Here is a 21,490-nt window from a genome sequence, read left to right as displayed (position 1 = left end):
AAACTGCTGCCTCTTTCTTAAACAGCTTCTCAACCAATTAAGCACAAATCCTCTGATACTATTTTCCAATTTACCAAGTAATATAAAGTGATCAATGGCATCAAAAGCTTTTTTTTTAAAACTATAAATATTTCTACTGCATACGTTTTTTGTCTATGCAATTAGTAAGTTCTTCTATTAATTGAATTGGTGCCATTGATGTTCAATCAATCAAGTCAATCAAGTTGCGTTTTATATAGTGATTTTCTAGTTGCAGCAGCCACTCAAAGCACTTTACAATTAATTAATTCACACACACACACACACACACACACACACACACACACACACACACACACACACACAACAAAAATTCCACAAAGTATAGACCTATTCTTTCTAGGGATGTTGTCTGTTTGTTCTGAGTCTATGCTGGCTGTCAGTCAACAACTTGTGCTTCTCAATGAAGTTGTCTAGTCCAGCATTTCCCAACCCAGTCCTCAAAGAACCCCTATCCTGCAGATTTTCATTGTAACCCTGCATAGGTAGCCCTGCTTGTACATACTCAACCAATCATCTCCCAGCACTTAATTATGCAAGGTGTGCAACAGCTGACATAATTCATTGCTGATTGGTTGAATAACTACAAACAGGTACCTATTCAGGGTTGCAAAGAAAATCTGCAGGATAGGGGGTCCTTGAGGACCTGGTTGGAAAACACTGGTCTAGTCTGTCAGTAAAGAACCTTTCCAATATCTTGGAGAATTGGGAAAGTAAAGAAACAGGCCTGTAATTTGTGAAGTGCTGTCTATCCCCGTGTAACTTTCGCAATTTTATTTTGCTTGGAAATTTACCAGTTTTAAATGACAGGTTACAGATGTGTTTGTGGTGGTTTTGCAATACCATTGATGAATTTATTGACTATTGTCATATCCATTTCATTCCAGTTAGGAGAAGTTTTTTTTTCTTACATTTTCTTACAACAGCAGTGATTTCCTTTTCTTCTACTGCTCTGAGAAAAACTGAACTTGGATTTGTAGCACTATGGTCATCATCAGTCCCCTCTTTGGTTGTTTCTGGGTCATTGATTTTTTTTCTGCCAAATTTGGTCCCGCACAAACAAGGAAGTTATCAAAACCTACCAACCACATCATCCATATTATTCATGGCCTTACCGTTACTGATAAAATACTGAGGGTTAACTTGAGTCTCTAGATGCATTTCTAATAATGCCGTTTAATACAGTCCATATTCCTTTACTTTTGTTTTTATTATTATCTAATACTGTACTGTAGTATTCCTTGTTAAATAGCCTCATCATATCAGTTAACTTTTTTATATTTTTTATATTTCTTTTCTGCCTCATTAGTCTATACTTCATGAATTCTCTACAGGGTATTTTTCTTTTTTCTTATACATCAGCGGAGACATGGTGGAGAGGGTGACCAGCTTCACACGTCTCCCAGGACCTCAACATGGACTGCCAATACAATTTCCCTGGTGAAGAAGGCACAGCAGTGGCTTTACTTTCTAAGGACACTGAGGAGAACTAATTTGTCCCAGCCGCTGCTGGTGTCCTTCCATCACTGCTCTATAGAGGGCATCCTCACTTATGGCATCTCAGTGTGGTGTGCAAGCTGCACTGTGGCTAATAAGAAAGCTCTGCAGAGTGATGATGTAAGCACAGAAACCACTGGCACACAACTACCTTCACTTGAAGACATACACAGACCCCGCTGCCTACGTCAGGCCACAAACATAATCAAGGACTCGTCTCACCCAGGCAGCTTCCTTTTCACACTGCTGCCCTCCGGGAGGCGCTATAGGTCTTTCAAGACCCGTACTTCCAGTTTCTACCCAAGTGTCATTAGAGAACTGAACTCTGTTAACCAGCTCAAAGGTTGCAATAATATGCTGAAACTGTGCAGTAACACCTGTACATTTGGCATGTGCAGTAAAATATGCTGACTCAGGTTAGTGCGATACACAGACTATTTATCTAGTGTAACAGAGATTACACTTGTTTTTACACCTATGCATACATTATCTACATGTTGATTGTGCTGCAAATGTGTCTATTTGTATGTATGTACTATATATATACACTACCGTTCAAAAGTTTGGGATCACCCAAACAATTTCGTGTTTTCCATGAAAAGTCACACTTATTCACCACCATATGTTGTGAAATGAATAGAAAATAGAGTCAAGACATTGACAAGGTTAGAAATAATGATTTGTATTTGAAATAAGATTTTTTTTACATCAAACTTTGCTTTTGTCAAAGAATCCTCCATTTGCAGCAATTACAGCATTGCAGACCTTTGGCATTCTAGCTGTTAATTTGTTGAGGTAATCTGGAGAAATTGCACCCCACGCTTCCAGAAGCAGCTCCCACAAGTTGGATTGGTTGGATGGGCACTTCTTTGAGCAGATTGAGTTTCTGGAGCATCACATTTGTGGGGTCAATTAAACGCTCAAAATGGCCAGAAAAAGAGAACTTTCATCTGAAACTCGACAGTCTATTCTTGTTCTTAGAAATGAAGGCTATTCCATGCGAGAAATTGCTAAGAAATTGAAGATTTCCTACACCGGTGTGTACTACTCCCTTCAGAGGACAGCACAAACAGGCTCTAACAGGTACTATTTAATGAAGATGCCAGTTGGGGACCTGTGAGGCGTCTGTTTCTCAAACTAGAGACTCTAATGTACTTATCTTCTTGCTCAGTTGTGCAACGCGGCCTCCCACTTCTTTTTCTACTCTGGTTAGAGCCTGTTTGTGCTGTCCTCTGAAGGGAGTAGTACACACCGGTGTAGGAAATCTTCAATTTCTTAGCAATTTCTCGCATGGAATAACCTTCATTTCTAAGAACAAGAATAGACTGTCGAGTTTCAGATGAAAGTTCTCTTTTTCTGGCCATTTTGAGCGTTTAATTGACCCCACAAATGTGATGCTCCAGAAACTCAATCTGCTCAAAGAAGTGCCCATCCAACCAATCCAACTTGTGGGAGCTGCTTCTGGAAGTGTGGGGTGCAATTTCTCCGGATTACCTCAACAAATTAACAGCTAGAATGCCAAAGGTCTGCAATGCTGTAATTGCTGCAAATGGAGGATTCTTTGACGAAAGCAAAGTTTGATGTAAAAAAAATCTTATTTCAAATACAAATCATTATTTCTAACCTTGTCAATGTCTTGACTCTATTTTCTATTCATTTCACAACATATGGTGGTGAATAAGTGTGACTTTTCATGGAAAACACAAAATTGTTTGGGTGATCCCAAACTTTTGAACGGTAGTGTATATATATATATATATATATATATATATATATATATATATATATATATATATATATATATATATATATATATATATTAAATCTTGTTTGTACCACTGGGGAGTTGCACTTAATTTTGTTTTACTGCTGTGCAATAGCAAAAAACCCAGCCACTGAGGATGCACAAGCCAGTGCATCCTTAGTGACGGTCCCAAGCCCAGACAAATGGGGAGGGTTGCGTCAGGAAGGGCATCCGGCGTAAAATATTTGCCAAATCAAATATGCGGATCATAAATAAGACTTACATACCGGATCGGTCGAGGCCCGGGTTACCAACGACCGCCACCGGTACTGTTACCCAGCAGGGTGCCAGTGGAAACTATGCTACTGTTGGGCGAAGGAGAAGGAGAGGGGGAAAGCATGTCCAGAGGCAGCTAGAGAGGAGGAAGGGTAGGCATGTGGAGGTGAGAGTTGGAACTTTGAATGTTGGCACTATGACTGGTAAAGGGAGAGAGCTGGCTGACATGATGGAAAGAAGAAAGGTAGGCATACTGTGTGTGCAAGAGACCAGGTGGAAGGGGAGTAAGGCCAGGAGTATCGGAGGTGGGTTCAAACTCTTCTACCATGGTGTGAATGGGAGGAGTAATGGGGTAGGGGTAATTCTGAAGGAAGAGTATGTCAAGAGCGTGCTGGAGGTGAAGAGAGTGTCACACAGAGTGATGAGTATGAAGCTGGAAATTGAAGGTTTATTGCTGAATGTTATCAGCGCATATGCCCCGCAAGTTGGGTGTGAGATGGATGAAAAAGAAGAATTCTGGAGTGAGTTGGACGACATGGTGGAGAGGGTACCCAAGGAGGAGAGAGTGGTGATTGGAGCCGACGTCAATGGACATGTTGGTGAAGGGAACAGAGGTGATGAGGAGGTGATGGGAAGGTATGGAGTCAAGAAGAGAAATGTGGAAGGACAGATGGTGGTTGATTTTGCGAAAATGATGGAAATGGCTGTGGTGAATACATATTTCAAGAAGAGGGAGGAACACAGGGTGACGTACAAGAGTGGAGGAAAGTGCACACAGGTGGACTATATCTTATGTAGAAGGCGCCATCTAAAAGGGATTGGAGACTGCAAGGTGGTGACAGGGGAGAACGTAGCTAGGCAGCATCGGATGGTGGTCTGTAGGATGACTTTGGAGACCAAGAAGAGGAAGCGAGTGAAGACACAGCCGAAGATCAAATGGTGGAAGTTGAAGAAGGAAGACTGTTGTGTGGAGTTCAGACAGGAGTTAAGACAGACACTGGGTGGTAGTGAAGAGTTGCCAGATGGCTGGACAACCACTGCAGAAATAGTGAGGGAGACAGCTAGGAAGGTACATGGTGTGTCATCAGGACAGAGGAAGGAAGACAAGGAGACTTGGTGGTGGAATGAGGAAGTACAGCAAATTATACAGAGGAAAAGGTTGGCAAAGAAGAAGTGGGATAGTAAGAGAGATGAAGAAAGTACACAGGAGTACAAGGAGATGCAGCGTAAAGCAAAGAGAGAGGTGGCAAAGGCAAAGGAAAAGGCGTATGGTGAGTTGTATGACAGGTTAGACACTAAGGAAGGAGAAAAGGACTTGTAGTGACTGGCTAGACAGTGGGACCAAGCTGCAAAGGATGTGCAGCAAGTTAGGGCGATTAAGGATAGAGATGGAAATGTGCTGACAAGTGAGGAGAGTGCGCTAAGAAGGTGGAAGGAATACTTTGAGGGGCTGATGAATGAGGAAAATGAGAGAGAGAGAAGGTTGGATGATGTAGGGATAGTGAATCAGGAAGTTCAGTGGATTAACAAGGAGGAAGTGAGGGCAGCTATGAAGAGGATGAAGAGTGGAAAGGCAGTTGGTCCTGATGACATAGTACCTGTGGAGGCATGGAGATGTTTAGGAGAGATGGCAGTGGAGTTTTTAACTAGATTGTTTAACACAATCCTGGAAAATGAGAGGATGCCTGAGGAGTGGAGAAGAAGCATACTGGTACCAATTTTCAAGAACAAGGGCGATGTGCAGAACTGTAACAACTACAGAGGTATAAAGTTGATCAGCCACAGCATGAAGATTTGGGAAAGAGTAATAGAAGCTAGGTTAAGAGGAGAGGTGATGATCAGCGAGCAGCAGTATGGTTTCATGCCACGAAAGAGCACCACAGATGTGATGTTTGCTTTGAGAATGTTGATTGAGAATTATAGAGAAGGCCAGAAAGAGTTACATTGTGTCTTTGTAGATTTAGAGAAAGCTTATGACAGAGTGCCGAGAGAGGAGGTGTAGTATTGTATGAGGAAGTCAGGAGTTGCAGAGAAGTATGTAAGAGTGGTGCAGGATATGTATGAGGGAGGTGTGACAGTGGTGAGGTGTGTGGTTGGAATGACAGATGGGTTCAAGGTGGAGGTGGGATTACATCAAGGATCGGCTCTGAGCCCTTTCTTGTTTGCAATGGTGATGGACAGGTTAACGGACAAGATCAGGCAGGAGTCTCCATGGACGATAATGTTCGCGGATGACATTGTGATCTGTAGCGAGAGTAGGGTGCAGGTTGAGGAGAGCCTGGAGAGGTGGAGGTATGCACTGGAGAGAAGAGGAATGAAAGTCAGTAGGAGCAAGACGGAATACCTATGCGTGAATGAGAGAGAGGACAGTGGAATGGTCAGGATGCATGAGTGGAGGTGACAAAGGCATTTGAGTTTAAATACTTGGGGTCAACTGTCCAAAGTAACGGGGAGTGCAGTAGAGAGGTGAAAAAGAGAGTGCAGGCAGGGTGGAGTGGGTGGAGAAGAGTGTCAGGAGTGATTTGCGACAGAAGGGTACCAGCAAGAGTTAAAGGGAACGTTTACAGGATGGTTGTGAGACCAGCTATGTTATATGGTTTGGAGACAGTGGCACTGATGAAAAGACAGGAGGCGGAGCTGGAGGTGGCAGAGTTGAAGATGCTAAGATTTTCACTGGGAGTAACGAAGAAGGACAGGATTAGGAACGATTATATTAGAGGGACCGCTCAGGTTGGACGGTTTGGAGACAAAGCAAGAGAGGCAAGATTGAGATGGCTTGGACATGTGTGGAGGAGAGATGCTGAGTATATTGGGAGAAGGATGCTGAATATGGAGCTGCCAGGGAAGAGGAGAAGAGGAAGGCCAAAGAGGAGGTTTATGGATGTGGTGAGGGAGGACATGCAGGTGGCTGGTGTGACAGAGGAAGATGCAGAAGACAGGAAGAAATGGAAACGGATGATCTGCTGTGGCGACCCCTAACGGGAGCAGCCGAAAGTAGTAGTAGTAGCTGTGCAATAGCAAATACAGATATTCATTCATTTCCAGGAACAGTGCGGTCTTAGACCATTAGTTTGGGGTCAGTGTGCAAAATAACAGACCCCAAGGCTTCCATGTGCCACGAATGCAGTAAATGATGCCATTTTGCTTTTATTCATGCCATGTACTTACAGCTTTTGGTATCATATTTTAACCTCAGGTAATATCTCAAATACTAATAATCTGTCTTAGCCCGCTGTCAAACCCATATATGATACTGGTATCAGTAAACCCCTGATGAAATTAGTTAATTACTATTTTGACGACACATGGGCTGACACATGATGACACGTACTTGTGTGAGTTGATGTTAACTGAACTAAAGTAACCACTGTTATTAAACAGTGATGGGGTTAAGGGGTTAAGTACAGGAGTAGTACCTTTCCTAGACGTGTCTGCATACACCCCAGCATCATGTGAAGTGCAACATATCGCCTCTCCATGATGAATGACCATGCAGGCGTGGTGAAGAGGCACACCCTCCTGATGGTACTCCTATTAAAGTTGTCAGGAGACAACAGAGCAGAACACGGCGGATCTAGAGGAGTAAACCTCCATAATAAATCCTGCTACTCCTGTGGGTAGCAGTAATCCTGGGTGCATTCATCCATAGACTGGTGTTATGGACTGGGGGACATCGTGGCTTTGCAGAAGATCAACGTGTCTTGACAATGGAAAGGCACAAAATCTCCAGTTAGCGGAGAACCACAAAACTGCATGTGGAGTAGCGCCCCCATGCTTTAAACAAACATGTGCAACCAAAACCCTATAGGGGGAATCCTGACGGACGACATACGTGAGGTGAGGTGTTATTAAACTCAAGGCAACTTAGATAATGAGGCTTAATCATAGACACAGCTCATGTACATGTGTGTCGTCTTAGCAGGGATCGATTCTCCCTTTACCCGCGATGTTAAAGAGCCAACTTCCTGTCACCTGCGATACCTTACGTTGTGTTTCAACATAACACAACACAATACAGATTCTGCCAGACATATCTTTATTGTTCTGTTGTCAGACAGTACATGACTATAAAAGTGTAACTGACTAAGTGAGGCTAACGGTATTTCAGGGCGTCATCACTGTGACCGTTTTACAGCCATGCAGTCATCTAACAACAGACACAAAGTTACAGTGCATCTGGAATGTACTCACACCTCTTCACTTTCCCCACATTTTGTTATGTTACAGCCTTATTCCAAAATGGATTAAATTCCTTTTTTTTCTCATCAATCTACATACAATACCCCATAATGACAAAGTGAAAAGGGTTTTGTAGGAATTTTGGGAAATTTATTAAAAATAAAAAACTGAAATATTGCATGTACATAAGTATTCACACCCTTTGCTATGACACTCAAAATTGAGCTCAGGTTCATCCCGTTTCCACTGATCATCCTTGAGATGTTTCTACATCTTGATTGGAGTCCACCTGTAGTAAATTCAATTGATTGGACATGGTTTGGAAAGGCACGCACCTGTCTATATAAGGTCCCACTGTTGACAGTGCATGTCAGAGCAGAAACCAAGCCATGAAGTCAAAGGAATTGTCTGTGGACCTCTGAGACAGATCTGGGGAAGGGTACAAAAAAAATTCTACAGCTTTGAAGGTCCCGAAGAGCACAGTGGTCTCCATCATTCATAAATGGAAGAAGTTTGGATCCACCAGGACTCTTCCTATAGCTGGCCGCCCAGCCAAACTGAGGAATCGGAGGAGAAGGGCCTTGATCAGGGAGGTTACCAAGAACCCGATGGTCACTCTGACAGAGCTCCAGCATTCCTCTGTGGAGATGGGAGAACATTCCAGAAGGACAACCATCTCTGCAGCACTCCACCAATCAGGCCTTTATGGTAGAGTGGCCAGACGGAAGCCTCTGCTCAGTAAAAGGCACATGACAGCCCACTTGGAGTTTGCCAGAAAGAAAATAAAGGACTCTCAGACCATGAGAAACAAGATTCTCTGGTCTGATGAAACCAAGGTTGAACTCTTTGGCCTGAATGCCAAACGGCACGTCTGGAGGAAACCAGGCACCTCTCATCACCTTGCTAATACCATCCCTACAGTGAAGCACGGTGGTGACAGCATCATGCTGTGGGGATGTTCTTCAGCGGCAGGAACTGGGAGACTAGTCAGGATCGAGGGAAAGATGAATGGAGCAAAGTACAGAGAGATCCTTGATGAAAACCTGCTCCAGAGCACTCAGGACCTCAGACTGGGGTGAACGTTTACCTTTCAACACAACAACGACCCTCAGCACACAGCCAAGACAATGAAGGAGTGGCTTCGGGACAAGTCTGTGAATGTCCTTGAGTGGCCCAGCTGTGCAGCAACGCTCCCCATCTAACCTTACAGAGCTCGAGAGGATCTGCAGAGAAGAATGGGAGAAATACCCCAAATATAGGTGTGCCAAGCTTGTAGCTTCATACCCAAGAAGACTTGAGGCTGTAATCACTGCCACGGGTCCCTCAACCAAGTACTGAGTAAAGGGTGTGAATACTTATGTACATGCAATATTTCAGTTTTTTATTTTTAATAGATTCGCAAAAATTTCTAAAAAACCTTTTTCACTTTATCATTATGGGGTATTGTATGTAGATTGGTGAGGGGGAAAAAAGGGATTTAATCCATTTTGGAATAATGCTGTAACATAACAAAATGTGGGGAAAGTGAAGGGGTGTGAATACTTTCCAGATGCACTGTATGTCACCGACAATAACTGCACTGCATTACACACTATGTTGAAACAAAGAACAAGTGACCACAGACAGAATCAAAGGTGCCATAGTGTGTCCATGCATGTGATTAAACATACACACACCAGGGATGGCGGTTCACTATGGATAACGCTGTGCGGTCATCTGCTGTTAAACCCAGTATAGGCACGTGTGATGCACTGTGTGTTCAAAAGTAGGGCTGTGCGATATAACGATACATATGTGATGATAGAAAATGTCTATCGTTTCATATCAAGCTCTATCATTATTTCATTGTGCCACAAATCACTCTTTACGACAATGTTTTACGTCATTTGGACGACCCTTTCTGCTCTGCACAGCATGCACATACGCAGGAAATTTGCATGAAGGCAATACAAACAAACATGGAGGACAGTGAACATAACACAGAACGGGGTAATTCCCAACAGAAGGACTCTGACCAGCCAGGACAAAACCAGGATTTTTTTAAGAGGAAAAACAAGGTAAATTTGCACAAAGGTGCTAAATAAAATCAAATATGACTAAGTACCTATGTATATACACTACCGTTCAAAAGTTTGGGATCACCCAAACAATTTCGTGTTTTCCATGAAAAGTCACACTTATTCACCACCATATGTTGTGAAATGAATAGAAAATAGAGTCAAGACATTGACAAGGTTAGAAATAATGATTTGTATTTGAAATAAGATTTTTTTTACATCAAACTTTGCTTTCGTCAAAGAATCCTCCATTTGCAGCAATTACAGCATTGCAGACCTTTGGCATTCTAGCTGTTAATTTGTTGAGGTAATCTGGAGAAATTGCACCCCACGCTTCCAGAAGCAGCTCCCACAAGTTGGATTGGTTGGATGGGCACTTCTTTGAGCAGATTGAGTTTCTGGAGCATCACATTTGTGGGGTCAATTAAACGCTCAAAATGGCCAGAAAAAGAGAACTTTCATCTGAAACTCGACAGTCTATTCTTGTTCTTAGAAATGAAGGCTATTCCATGCGAGAAATTGCTAAGAAATTGAAGATTTCCTACACCGGTGTGTACTACTCCCTTCAGAGGACAGCACAAACAGGCTCTAACAGGTACTATTTAATGAAGATGCCAGTTGGGGACCTGTGAGGCGTCTGTTTCTCAAACTAGAGACTCTAATGTACTTATCTTCTTGCTCAGTTGTGCAACGCGGCCTCCCACTTCTTTTTCTACTCTGGTTAGAGCCTGTTTGTGCTGTCCTCTGAAGGGAGTAGTACACACCGGTGTAGGAAATCTTCAATTTCTTAGCAATTTCTCGCATGGAATAGCCTTCATTTCTAAGAACAAGAATAGACTGTCGAGTTTCAGATGAAAGTTCTCTTTTTCTGGCCATTTTGAGCGTTTAATTGACCCCACAAATGTGATGCTCCAGAAACTCAATCTGCTCAAAGAAGTGCCCATCCAACCAATCCAACTTGTGGGAGCTGCTTCTGGAAGCGTGGGGTGCAATTTCTCCAGATTACCTCAACAAATTAACAGCTAGAATGCCAAAGGTCTGCAATGCTGTAATTGTTGCAAATGGAGGATTCTTTGACGAAAGCAAAGTTTGATGTAAAAAAAATCTTATTTCAAATACAAATCATTATTTCTAACCTTGTCAATGTCTTGACTCTATTTTCTATTCATTTCACAACATATGGTGGTGAATAAGTGTGACTTTTCATGGAAAACACAAAATTGTTTGGGTGATCCCAAACTTTTGAACGGTAGTGTATATCTTTATCATGATTGAATGACCTACACTCACTGGCCACTTTATTAGGTACACCTTGCTAGTACCGGGTTGGACCCCCTTTTGCCTTCAGAACTGCCTTAATCCTTCGTGGCATAGATTCAACAAGGTACTGGAAACATTCCTCAGAGAGTTTGGTCCATATTGACATGATAGCATCACGCAGTTGCTGCAGGTTTGTCGGCTGCACATCCATGATGTGAATCTCCCGGTCCACCACATCCCAAAGGTGCTCTATTGGATTGAGATCTGGTGACTGTGGAGGCCATTTGAGTACAGTGAACTCATTGTCATGTTCAAGAAACCAGTCTGAGATGATTCGAGATTTATGACATGGCGCGTTATCCTGCTGGAAGTAGCCATCAGAAGATGGGAACACTGTGGTCATAAAGGGATGGACATGGTCAGCAACAATACTCAGGTAGGCTGTGGCTTTGACACGATGCTCAATTGGTACTAAGGGGCCCAAAGTGTGCCAAGTAAATATCCCCCACACCATTACACCACCACCACCAGCCTGAACCGTTGATACAAGGCAGGATGGATCCATGCTTTCATGTTGTTGACGCCAAATTCTGACCCTACCATCCGAATGTCGCAGCAGAAATCGAGACTCATCAGACCAGGCAACGTTTTTCCAATCTTCTATTGTCCAATTTTGGTGAGCCTGTGCGAATTGTAGCCTCAGTTTCCTGTTCTTAGCTGACAGGAGTGGCACCCGGTGTGGTCTTCTGCTGCTGTAGCCCATCTGCCTCAAGGTTCGACGTGTTGTGCGTTCAGAGATGCTCTTCTGCATACCTCGGTTGTAATGAGTGGTTATTTGAGTTACTGTTGCCTTTCTATCAGCTCGAATCAGTCTGGCCATTCTCCTCTGACCTCTGGCATCAACAAGGCATTTTCGCCCACAGAACTGCCGCTCACTGGATATTTTCTCTTTTTCAGACCATTCTCTGTAAACCCTAGAGATGGTTGTGTGTGAAAATCCCAGTAGATCAGCAGTTTCTGAAATGCTCAGACCAGCCCGTCTGGCACCAACAACCATGCCACGTTCAAAGTCACTTAAATCACCTTTCTTCCCCATTCTGATGCTCGGTTTGAACTGCAGCAGATCGTCTTGACCATGTCTACATGCCTAAATGCATTGAGTTGCTGCCATGTGATTGGCTGATTAGAAATTTGCGTTAACGAGCAGTTGGACAGGTGTGCCTAATAAAGTGGCCGGTGAGTGTATATATAGCTTGTGTAAATATTGTGTATATAGCTGAAGATTGTTGTGTTTTAGTTTTTCTATTTTATGTAAAATACACCAAGAGCCACAAAACCAGAGTCAAGCCCAACAAAGATGGTTCTGATTCTGTTGAATTTCTCATATTTTATTTACAAGCACTAGAATAATCAGAATCATATTTATTTTTGCCAATTATTTCAAGAACGTCCAAGGAATTTGTCTTGGTATGTTCGTGCAAGAGAGAAAAATTAACAGTAAATATCAAAGATAAAAGTTAATAATAACATCTATACAATATAAAATAAAATAAAAATAGACACAATATAGGGAAATGCTGGGAATATGACAAGTACTCCATTTCCAAAATGTTAAATGAGAATTTTAAATAAGAAGTTATTTGTAGAGTAAGTGTTTACTTGCAGGGTACTGCGGTACTGTAAAGTGTCCATGTACACTGGGCACAGTAGGGCAGACAGATATATTGCACTGTGTTAGTGCATGCGAGTGTATGTGCATGTATGTAGGTGTATGTCATGTCGTGGTGATGGGGCAATGGGGGTGGGGGGCAGTGTCAGTATCTGTGGGTATCTGGGGGCTTGTTGGAGAAACCTACTGCTATAGGGAAGAAACAGTTCTTGTGGCACGAGGTTCTTGTTTTTATAGACCTTCGACTTTTGCTAGACAGGAATCTAATTTAACACTGGAACGACCGGGATTTCACTCCCACCTAAAATGACCATGAGCCATCACATGACCACGGTTTTTAAACTATATTCATCCATCCATCCACCCATCCATCATCCGAACCGCTTATCCTGGTCTCAGGGTCGCGGGGATGCCGGAGCCCATCCCAGCAGTCATTGGTCAGCAGGCGGGGAGACACCCTGGACAGGCTACCAGGCCATCACAGGGCCCACACGCACGCACGCACGCACGCATGCATGCACACACACACATACACACACACACACACACACACCCCTAGGGAGTGAGTCACCTGACCTACATGTGAGTCACCTGACCTACATGTCTTTGTACTGTGGGAGGAAACCGGAGCCCCCGGAGGAAACCCACGCAGACATGGGGAGAACATGCAAACTCCACACAGAGGACGACCCGGGACGACCCCCGAGGTTGGACTACCCCAGGGCTCAAAACCAGGACCTTCTTGCTGTAAGGCGACCCCGGTAACGACTGCACCACTGTGCCACCCCATGGTCGCACTTTAACAGCATGATAGAAAAAGCGAAAATATTACCTGAAAAACAAAACAGAAAACACACATTGCTAATCTAACAAACGTAACAAGGCCTACAAAACGTGAAATGTAAAAAAAGAACTGAAAATAAATATTGAAACAGTCCCAAACAACGACCAGAACTTAAAAACTACTAGAACGTGTTTAAACTCTAGATTGTGTCAAGATAAATACCCAGTTGAGATATTAATGCATTACATATGTCAGTGTGTCTGTTATTAAACTAACTGACACCAACATTAACATTTAACAACTTTAATACTATTTTTAAACAAGTTAAAATGGCCGCTGTCAAACGCCTTTAAATACTGCAAGGCCTCGGTGGTAGTCATGGTGCGTCTGTAACGGCGTCTGTAACCAGACATGTTGGACATAATCAAACATCAAGTTTAGACTATTTGTCTGCACTGGAGGGCGCTAGTGTGTTTCTAGGACACAGCAACGAACTTCACTAAGGAAATGACGCGACCAACACACCTCATAAGTACTGACATGACGCACACCATCACACGCAAATTACGAGCGGTCATGTTGACGGCTCATGGTGGTTTCAGGTAGACCTGATCATAACTTTTTTGTGCAATTGATCTAAATCTAATTTTAATGCAAATACATGCAGTTATAGAAAAACTCAGGGAGCGGCAGGTCTGTGTCTTTTTTTACACAAAGTTATTAAACTTTCTTGGTCATCGTGTTAGGTGGACATACAGGTATACAGCATGTCCTGCAGCGTGTTAGACACAGGATCAGAACAGTATGAGGAACTGGGAAAGTACACAACATGAGACACTTGAATGTAGATATAAAACAAGTGGAACTTTATTCACAGCAAAAAGCAAGAAATGCAACATGGGAAATGCGTCGCTGTTGAACAGGTGGTCATTCGGCTGTGCTTGCCAGGTCAACCGCGGACCACGCTTCTTGGAGGACAGCAGCTGGAAAAGCACAGCAGATCACTTCTTTTAAAATACACTGGCGCTACATTACAAGTGGAAAAACAGGCAAAGAATGCATTGTTATAAAACAAAGACTGCATTGTTATAACACAAGTTGGAAACTGCCAGTGTCAGTTATTACAGAGAAAGGGAAAACGTTCCCTTTCTCTGTAACAGTCACTTCAGCTGGGGCAGCTGTCATACCACACTGGCTGATGATGTGGGATGTATAAATACCACACTTCACACACAGTATGATGATATCATCCCCCCCCTTTTTTTTTTCCAGTTGTACTTGGCCAATCACCCCACTCTTCCGAGCCGTCCCGGTCTCTGCTCCACCCCCTCTGCTGATCCGGGGAGGGCTGCAGACTACCACATGCCTCCTCCCATACATGTGGAGTCGCCAGCCGCTTCTTTTCACCTGACAGTGAGGAGTTTCACCAGGGAGATGTTGTGCATGGGAGGATCAAGCTACTCCCCCCAGTTCCCCCTCCCCCCTGAACAGGCACCCCAACCGACCAAAGGAGGTGCTAGTGCAGCGACCAGGACACATACCCACATCCGGCTTCCCACCCACAGACACGGTCAATTGTGTCTGTAGGGATGCCCAACCAAGCCGGAGGTAACACCGCGACCCGCTCCGGTGATCCCCGTGTTGGTAGGGAACAGAATAGACCGCCACGCCACCTGAACACCCATGATGTTCTCTTCTGCCTTCTGTATCATCTAACCTTCCACAGCTCACCAAAAACCTCACGGCACCATTTCTTACCAAGTCTCTGACAAGTTTCTAAAAAGGAACTCAGCTACTCAGAAAGGTATGCAGCCGCTTGGCTAGTTGGTCGGCCATGTTGAAAACTAACGTTTTACCCATCACACGGACGTATGAGATATAAAAAAGTTTATTTACTCACCAAAACCACTTTAGCTGTGCTTATCACAGTGATGAAGGATGCCCATCCATGATGCCTTCATATGAAAGAAAAGCACAGTTAACTTTTTTACAAAACAAGACACACAGTTCATATAAGATAACTTCACTTAAATTACAGATATGAAGTGTTTCGTAACTGTGTGTCTTCTTGCAACACCATAAAAAGCAGTTTGCAGAGTCGTTGAGCCAGTACAGAAGGATCAGGGTTCTGAACTAATGTTTCACAATGGTGGCAGCGGTGCCACCGAGTCTTTCAGTTGGTGGCATTAGCAAAGAATCTGGTCACAGCCAGAATTTGTCAATACTTGACCAGGTGGCATGGCGGTCTATTCCGTTGCCCACCAACACCGGGATTGCCAGTTTGAATCCCCGTGTTGCCTCCGGCTTGGTCGTGCGCCCCTACAGACACAATTGGCCGTGTCTGTGGGTGGGTGGTCTTCCCACCCACAGACACGGGGGAGGATCATAGCATGGTCCTCCCACGTGCTACACCCCCCTGGTGAAAAGAAGCGGCTGGTGACTCCATGTGTATCGGAGGCAGAGGTGGACACCCCGGCTTCAGAACATAGAAGTCCTACCATGTATGGATGGAACAAATATGTGGCAGGACTTTTACTTTCTGAAGCCAGGTTGTCCACCTCTGATCGGAGGAGGCATGTGGTAGTCTGCAGCTCTCCCCGGATCGGCAGAGGGGGTGGAGCAGCGACCGGGATGGCTCGGAAGAGAGGGGTAATTGGCCGGATACAACTGGGAGAAAAGGGGGTGGGGAATTTTAAAAAAAAGTTGTCAATACTGAGTGAAAGCACCTCTGAGCTTGCATTTCTAACTTTTCCCCCCAGTCACCCCAATGAATTGTGCACATGCCATATCGTCACTGTAGGTTGGATTTACAGTCGACCCAATGTTCTCTAGTAGTGTATGTGTTTCCAGTTTTGTGTATGGCATTTCTTCTTCGGTGATATTGCACACCATGCTAACCTTAATCATCATCTCTGCCTCGTCATGAAATGTGTTGGCCACTTCTTGGCGTTGAAACACTGCTGGCAGCTCGCGGCATTACATGAACTCGTGGCTTTTTCCATGAACTTACAGGGTCCCATGCTTTAACTTTGGAACTACAGATCCAAGTTTTGAGGTGCCTGTAACAACTGGTCTGCAGTGTTTACAAATACGTAATAAACCCTGCCAGGCAAAATTCTTTCAGCCACTCGGAGCAAAAGGTGTAACTCTTCTTGGGCTTTTTTGTTGGAAGTAGAAGCTCGGTTTCCTTTGCTGACAGCTCTGCTGGCTGTGCCTGTGACTCTGCACCAGAATCGGCGACTTTTACTGCGTCTGGTGAACTGTCGACCCCTAGAAACAAAGGTGGCGTGGGCATCATAAGCATAACAGGTGAAGGAGCATTTTTCTCCCCCCCTTTTCTCCCCAATTGTACCCAGCCAATTACCCCACTCTTCCGAGCCATCCCGGTCTCTGCTCCATCCCCTCTGCCGATCTGGGGATGGCTGCAGACTACCACATGTCTCCTCCCATACATGTGGAGTCACCAGCCACTTCTTTTCACCTGACAGTGAGGAGTTTCACCAGAGGGACGTAGTGCATGGGAGGATCACGCTATTCCCCCCAGTTTCCCCTCCCCCTGAACAGGCGCCATCCTTCGGTGTATATGATTTGTTTTTTGGACTCTATTGTTTCACAAACCAAATTGTGAGAAAATACTGTAAAATCCATTAACAAAATATATTTCCCCTATGTCAGTAAACTCAGCCCTCTTTTCCATTCAAAATTGTTTTATAGTCTCAACAGTAGGGGTTGCCATGCCAATACCAAAGAAAGTTTCTGGACAGACAACTCTGTGTTCATTAAAAATCGAGAGCGAGCCTGTTTGGTTTAATTGTTCCCTGACAATGTATTAACAACAAACATGAAATGCTCCGCTCACATTCCACATTTCAAAAGGGGCTACAGAGCGCCATCCCATGACACACTGTGCAATTTCACACCAATAGTGGGCAACCTCTCCACGTTTGGCACTAATGCCAAGGCACCACTAGTGCTACTGGGAAATAAAGTTATATAAGAATAATTCAAGCAACTGCGCAGAGCATTAAAAGTAATGCTCCATGCTTCAGTACCAATCTGTAGGTCATTAACATACTTTTCCTCACTCACGGTAGTAGTACTTTGCTTGTGATTTTGCCACCTGGTTATGTAAAACAAAAAAATTCTAATTGAAATGTCAATCTTGTTTACAAGTATCATGTAGAAATCTAGCAAATATGCACAGGGTGCGAGCTTGAACACTGTCAGGACTTTGGTCATCTCCAGGTCATTATAAGCCATTTCCCCCTGCATACGAGTATGCCATGGATGAAGAGGACATGGCCTTTCATAATAACATTTTGTGCACCAAAACAATGTATTGAGTAGGCATTGTATTACCTCTCCCGTAGCTCCAGCACTGCAGCGCTGGAAAGTGCGGATCCAGATAGCTTCAAGTGGGGGACTTGCATAGTGTCAAGAACACCGGATCCTTTTCATAGCTTTAAAATAGAATGTTCAAGTAAGGTGATAAATTGCAAATCTGTTACATCCAAATATGCCTTTTATATCTTGACATAAGTTTATTCAGTCCAACAAGAAAAGTGATTTCTTCTTATAACAAAATTAAATTAGATGTCTGTGATATTGATAAGACGTGTCAATTATTGCCGAGTGACATAAGTTCTATATCACCGGGAGCAATGTTCAACACAGCTAAAGTGGAGGAAAAGGTAACGGCAGAGCTAATCATGCTATACAGCTTATAAACTATATGCTCGAACGGCTAGGTCAAAATAGGCAAATCTATATCTATAAACCATACAGACCATTTGAAAAAAATGGCAAAAGACGAATAAATAGCAATACTTTTTTGGATCAACTCTTCAAAGTTACTACAATGAACTGTGTTAAGGCATTTGAGCTAAAATAGCTACCATAAAGATATTGGTAGCTAATCATAAATACATTAGCACTTCCCAGATTTATTCATGTACCGCTTGGTTTAGAGTAAATGGATAAATTATGTCAAAAATAAAAAAAAATCCTTCTGGGTTGACTTTGTTGCAAGACAGTCTCAATAACACTAACACAACCTATAAAGTACAACATGACTTATAAAGTACAACACTAACATGACCTATAAAGTACAATACTAACATGACCTATAAAGTATAACACTAACATGACTTATAAAGTACAACACTAACATGACCTATAAAGTACAATACTAACATTACCTATAAAGTACAACACTAACATGACTTATTAAGTACAACACTAACATGACCTATAAAGTACACTAACATGACCTATTAAGTACAACACTAACACGACCTATAAAGTACAACACTAACACGACTTATAAAGTACAACACTAACACGACATATAAAGTACAACACTAACACGACTTATAAAGTTCAACACTAACATGACTTATAAAGTACAACAGTAAAACGACCTATAAAGTACAACACTAGCATGACTTATAAAGTATAACACTAACATGACCTATTAAGTACAACACTAACATGACATATAAAGTACAACACTAACATGACTTATAAAGTACAACACTAAAACGACCTATAAAGTACAACACTAACATAACTTATAAAGTACAAAACTAACATGACCTATAACGTACAACACTAACATGACATATAAAGTACAACACTAACATGACCTATAAAGTACAACACTAACATGACCTATAAAGTAAAACACTAACATTACCTATAAAGTACAACACTAACATGACTTATAAAGTACAACACTAACATGACCTATAAACTACACTAACATGACCTATTAAGTACAACACTAACACGACCTATAAAGTACAACACTAACACGACTTATAAAGTACAACACTAACACGACCTATAAAGTACAACACTAACATGACTTATAAAGTACAACACTAACATGACCTATAAAGTACAACACTAACAGGACCTATAAAGTACAACACTAACACGACCTGTGAAGTACAACACTAACATGACTTATAAAGTACAACACTAACATAACCTATAAAGTACAACACTAACATGACTTATAAAGTACAACACTAACATGACCTGTAAAGTACAACACTAACACGACCTGTAAAGTACAACACTGACATGACTTATAAAGTACAACACTAACATAACCTATAAAGTACAACACTAACATTACCTATAAAGTACACTAACATGACTTATAAAGTACAACACTAACATGACCTATAAAGTACAACACTAACATGACCTATAAAGTACAACACTAACATGAGCTATAAAGTACAACACTAACATGACTTATAAAGTACAACACTAACATGGCCTATAAAGTACAAAACTAACATGACTTATAAAGTACAACACTAACATGACTTATAAAGTACAACACTAACATGACCCCATAGAGTAAACTTTGCTTACCTGTTGAGAAGATTGGCAGCCATCGGGAAGTAGGTTTTCTTGTCCTTTTAGCGTTAGGCCTACTTTTTTAGACCTCTCCATTTATTTATTTATCTTCTTCTTTTAAATTGGCATTTTAATTTTCAGCCTTTTGTTTTATTCGTGGCCATTTGTGGGGCATACCAGGGCTTTTCGTCACCCATTCTAGCAAGTGTCCCCCTGTCCACTGTAGAAGTGGGTTAACTTAGATGTTTTAGGAGAAGAGCCAATTAAGAGTCTATTTATAGTCAATTCCAAAATAGAGAACGGAATACAGGCCCCAGTGACAAACCAAATAGGGAGTGAATTAGATGGAGGGACACTCCATGAGCTTATCACTAAACCCCATTGGGTTGAATACAGGCTGGACTGAGGTGGAATTGAACTGAAATGATTGCCATTTCCCCATTCTGCAACTTAAATCAAGTGGGCAAGTATATGTTATGGTATCATCAGAAGTTAAAAAAAACACTTGGGAATATGAAATAAGAGACAGTCTTTCTCATATCTGTGTCAGTCTTCTCGCCAGGATATCTCTGATCAGCACGTCAAAAAGGGAAGGAAGCAACACGTCACACCAGACCTCGCATGCAGGACTGACTCCAGCATCAGTCTCAAACGGGATCATTAGTGCATATTCCAGAAACGAATTGATTACTGCCAAGGAAAACATGCTGGAGACTGCTTATCCATGAACATCCTCACAATCACACCAAATTACTTTAAGCAGTCGGTGCGTTGTCAAGCTGCTACATTAACAACAGCATCCCCAAATCATATAATATTTCTTGTATAATCATATGAACGCTGGTCGTAATTTCAAGCTAGAAATAAAGGTAATACCCACATTTTCGAACTTGTGATTGACCCGAAAAAAACGACAGCTAACATAACGTGATAGAAACAACAGCAACTTCCAGCTCGACGTTACGGAGAAACAAAGTAAATCCAGGCCGGTAAGACAAATTATGTCCCTCAGACAAGCTTAGTTGAAATAAATCTTGGAAATAGTACTGCAAAGTACACATGTTTTCTACCTCGAGTGACACGCCAGAAGATGATTGTCGCTCGGCTAACAGGAAAGGCTAACTTCGTTAGCTCAAAAGTGGCTAGCACTTGGTTTACCTAGGTTAAAACGTCGTCTGTGACTTCTATCCACACGTCCAGTGCGTTATAGGCTGAAAATAGTTATAGGTATCGCGAAGCTTACCCTTTTCTTATATCCCTTGACGCAATGCACAACAGTGATGGTACATGCGGACGCTGGGAAATCTCTTCTTGAAAATCTCAAACAATGGACGGGAGAGGAAATCATTGGCGAACTGCTGGGGCGAAGGGCTTTAAACGTCATCAAACTGCGTCACCAACACCAGCTTGTGATGACAGCCGTAGTTGTATGTGCAACAAGGTTGTCCGATCTCGCCTTATTTTGTTTCTTTTAACTATTCAGATCCTTGCTGATCACATCACTGTGAATAATTTAAAAGGAATCTCTGCTGCAGAAAGTGAGATCCTAATTAGCCAGATACCAGATGACGCTACTATTTTTTCTGACAGACAGCAGTCAAATATCTTATGCC

At 42.6% G+C, this 21,490-nt stretch overlaps 1 protein-coding gene across 1 annotated transcript in view; it reads right to left on the bottom strand.

The window, feature by feature from the left end:
- LOC130131962 (trafficking kinesin-binding protein 2-like) overlaps positions 1 to 21,227 on the bottom strand; it is a 76,525-nt gene extending 55,298 nt beyond the window's left edge. The window contains exon 1 of the mRNA XM_056301687.1: positions 21,121 to 21,227. The gene's annotated coding sequence lies outside the window, so the exon portion shown is untranslated. The remainder of the gene's footprint in view (positions 1 to 21,120) is intronic.
- Between the last annotated feature and the right edge of the window lie 263 nt (positions 21,228 to 21,490).

Source organism: Lampris incognitus, unplaced genomic scaffold (assembly GCF_029633865.1).
Source record: "Lampris incognitus isolate fLamInc1 unplaced genomic scaffold, fLamInc1.hap2 H_1, whole genome shotgun sequence".
Taxonomy (NCBI): Eukaryota; Metazoa; Chordata; class Actinopteri; order Lampriformes; family Lampridae; genus Lampris; species Lampris incognitus.
Note: the sequence above shows the minus strand (reverse complement) of the source record. Positions and strands in the feature narration are given on the sequence as shown.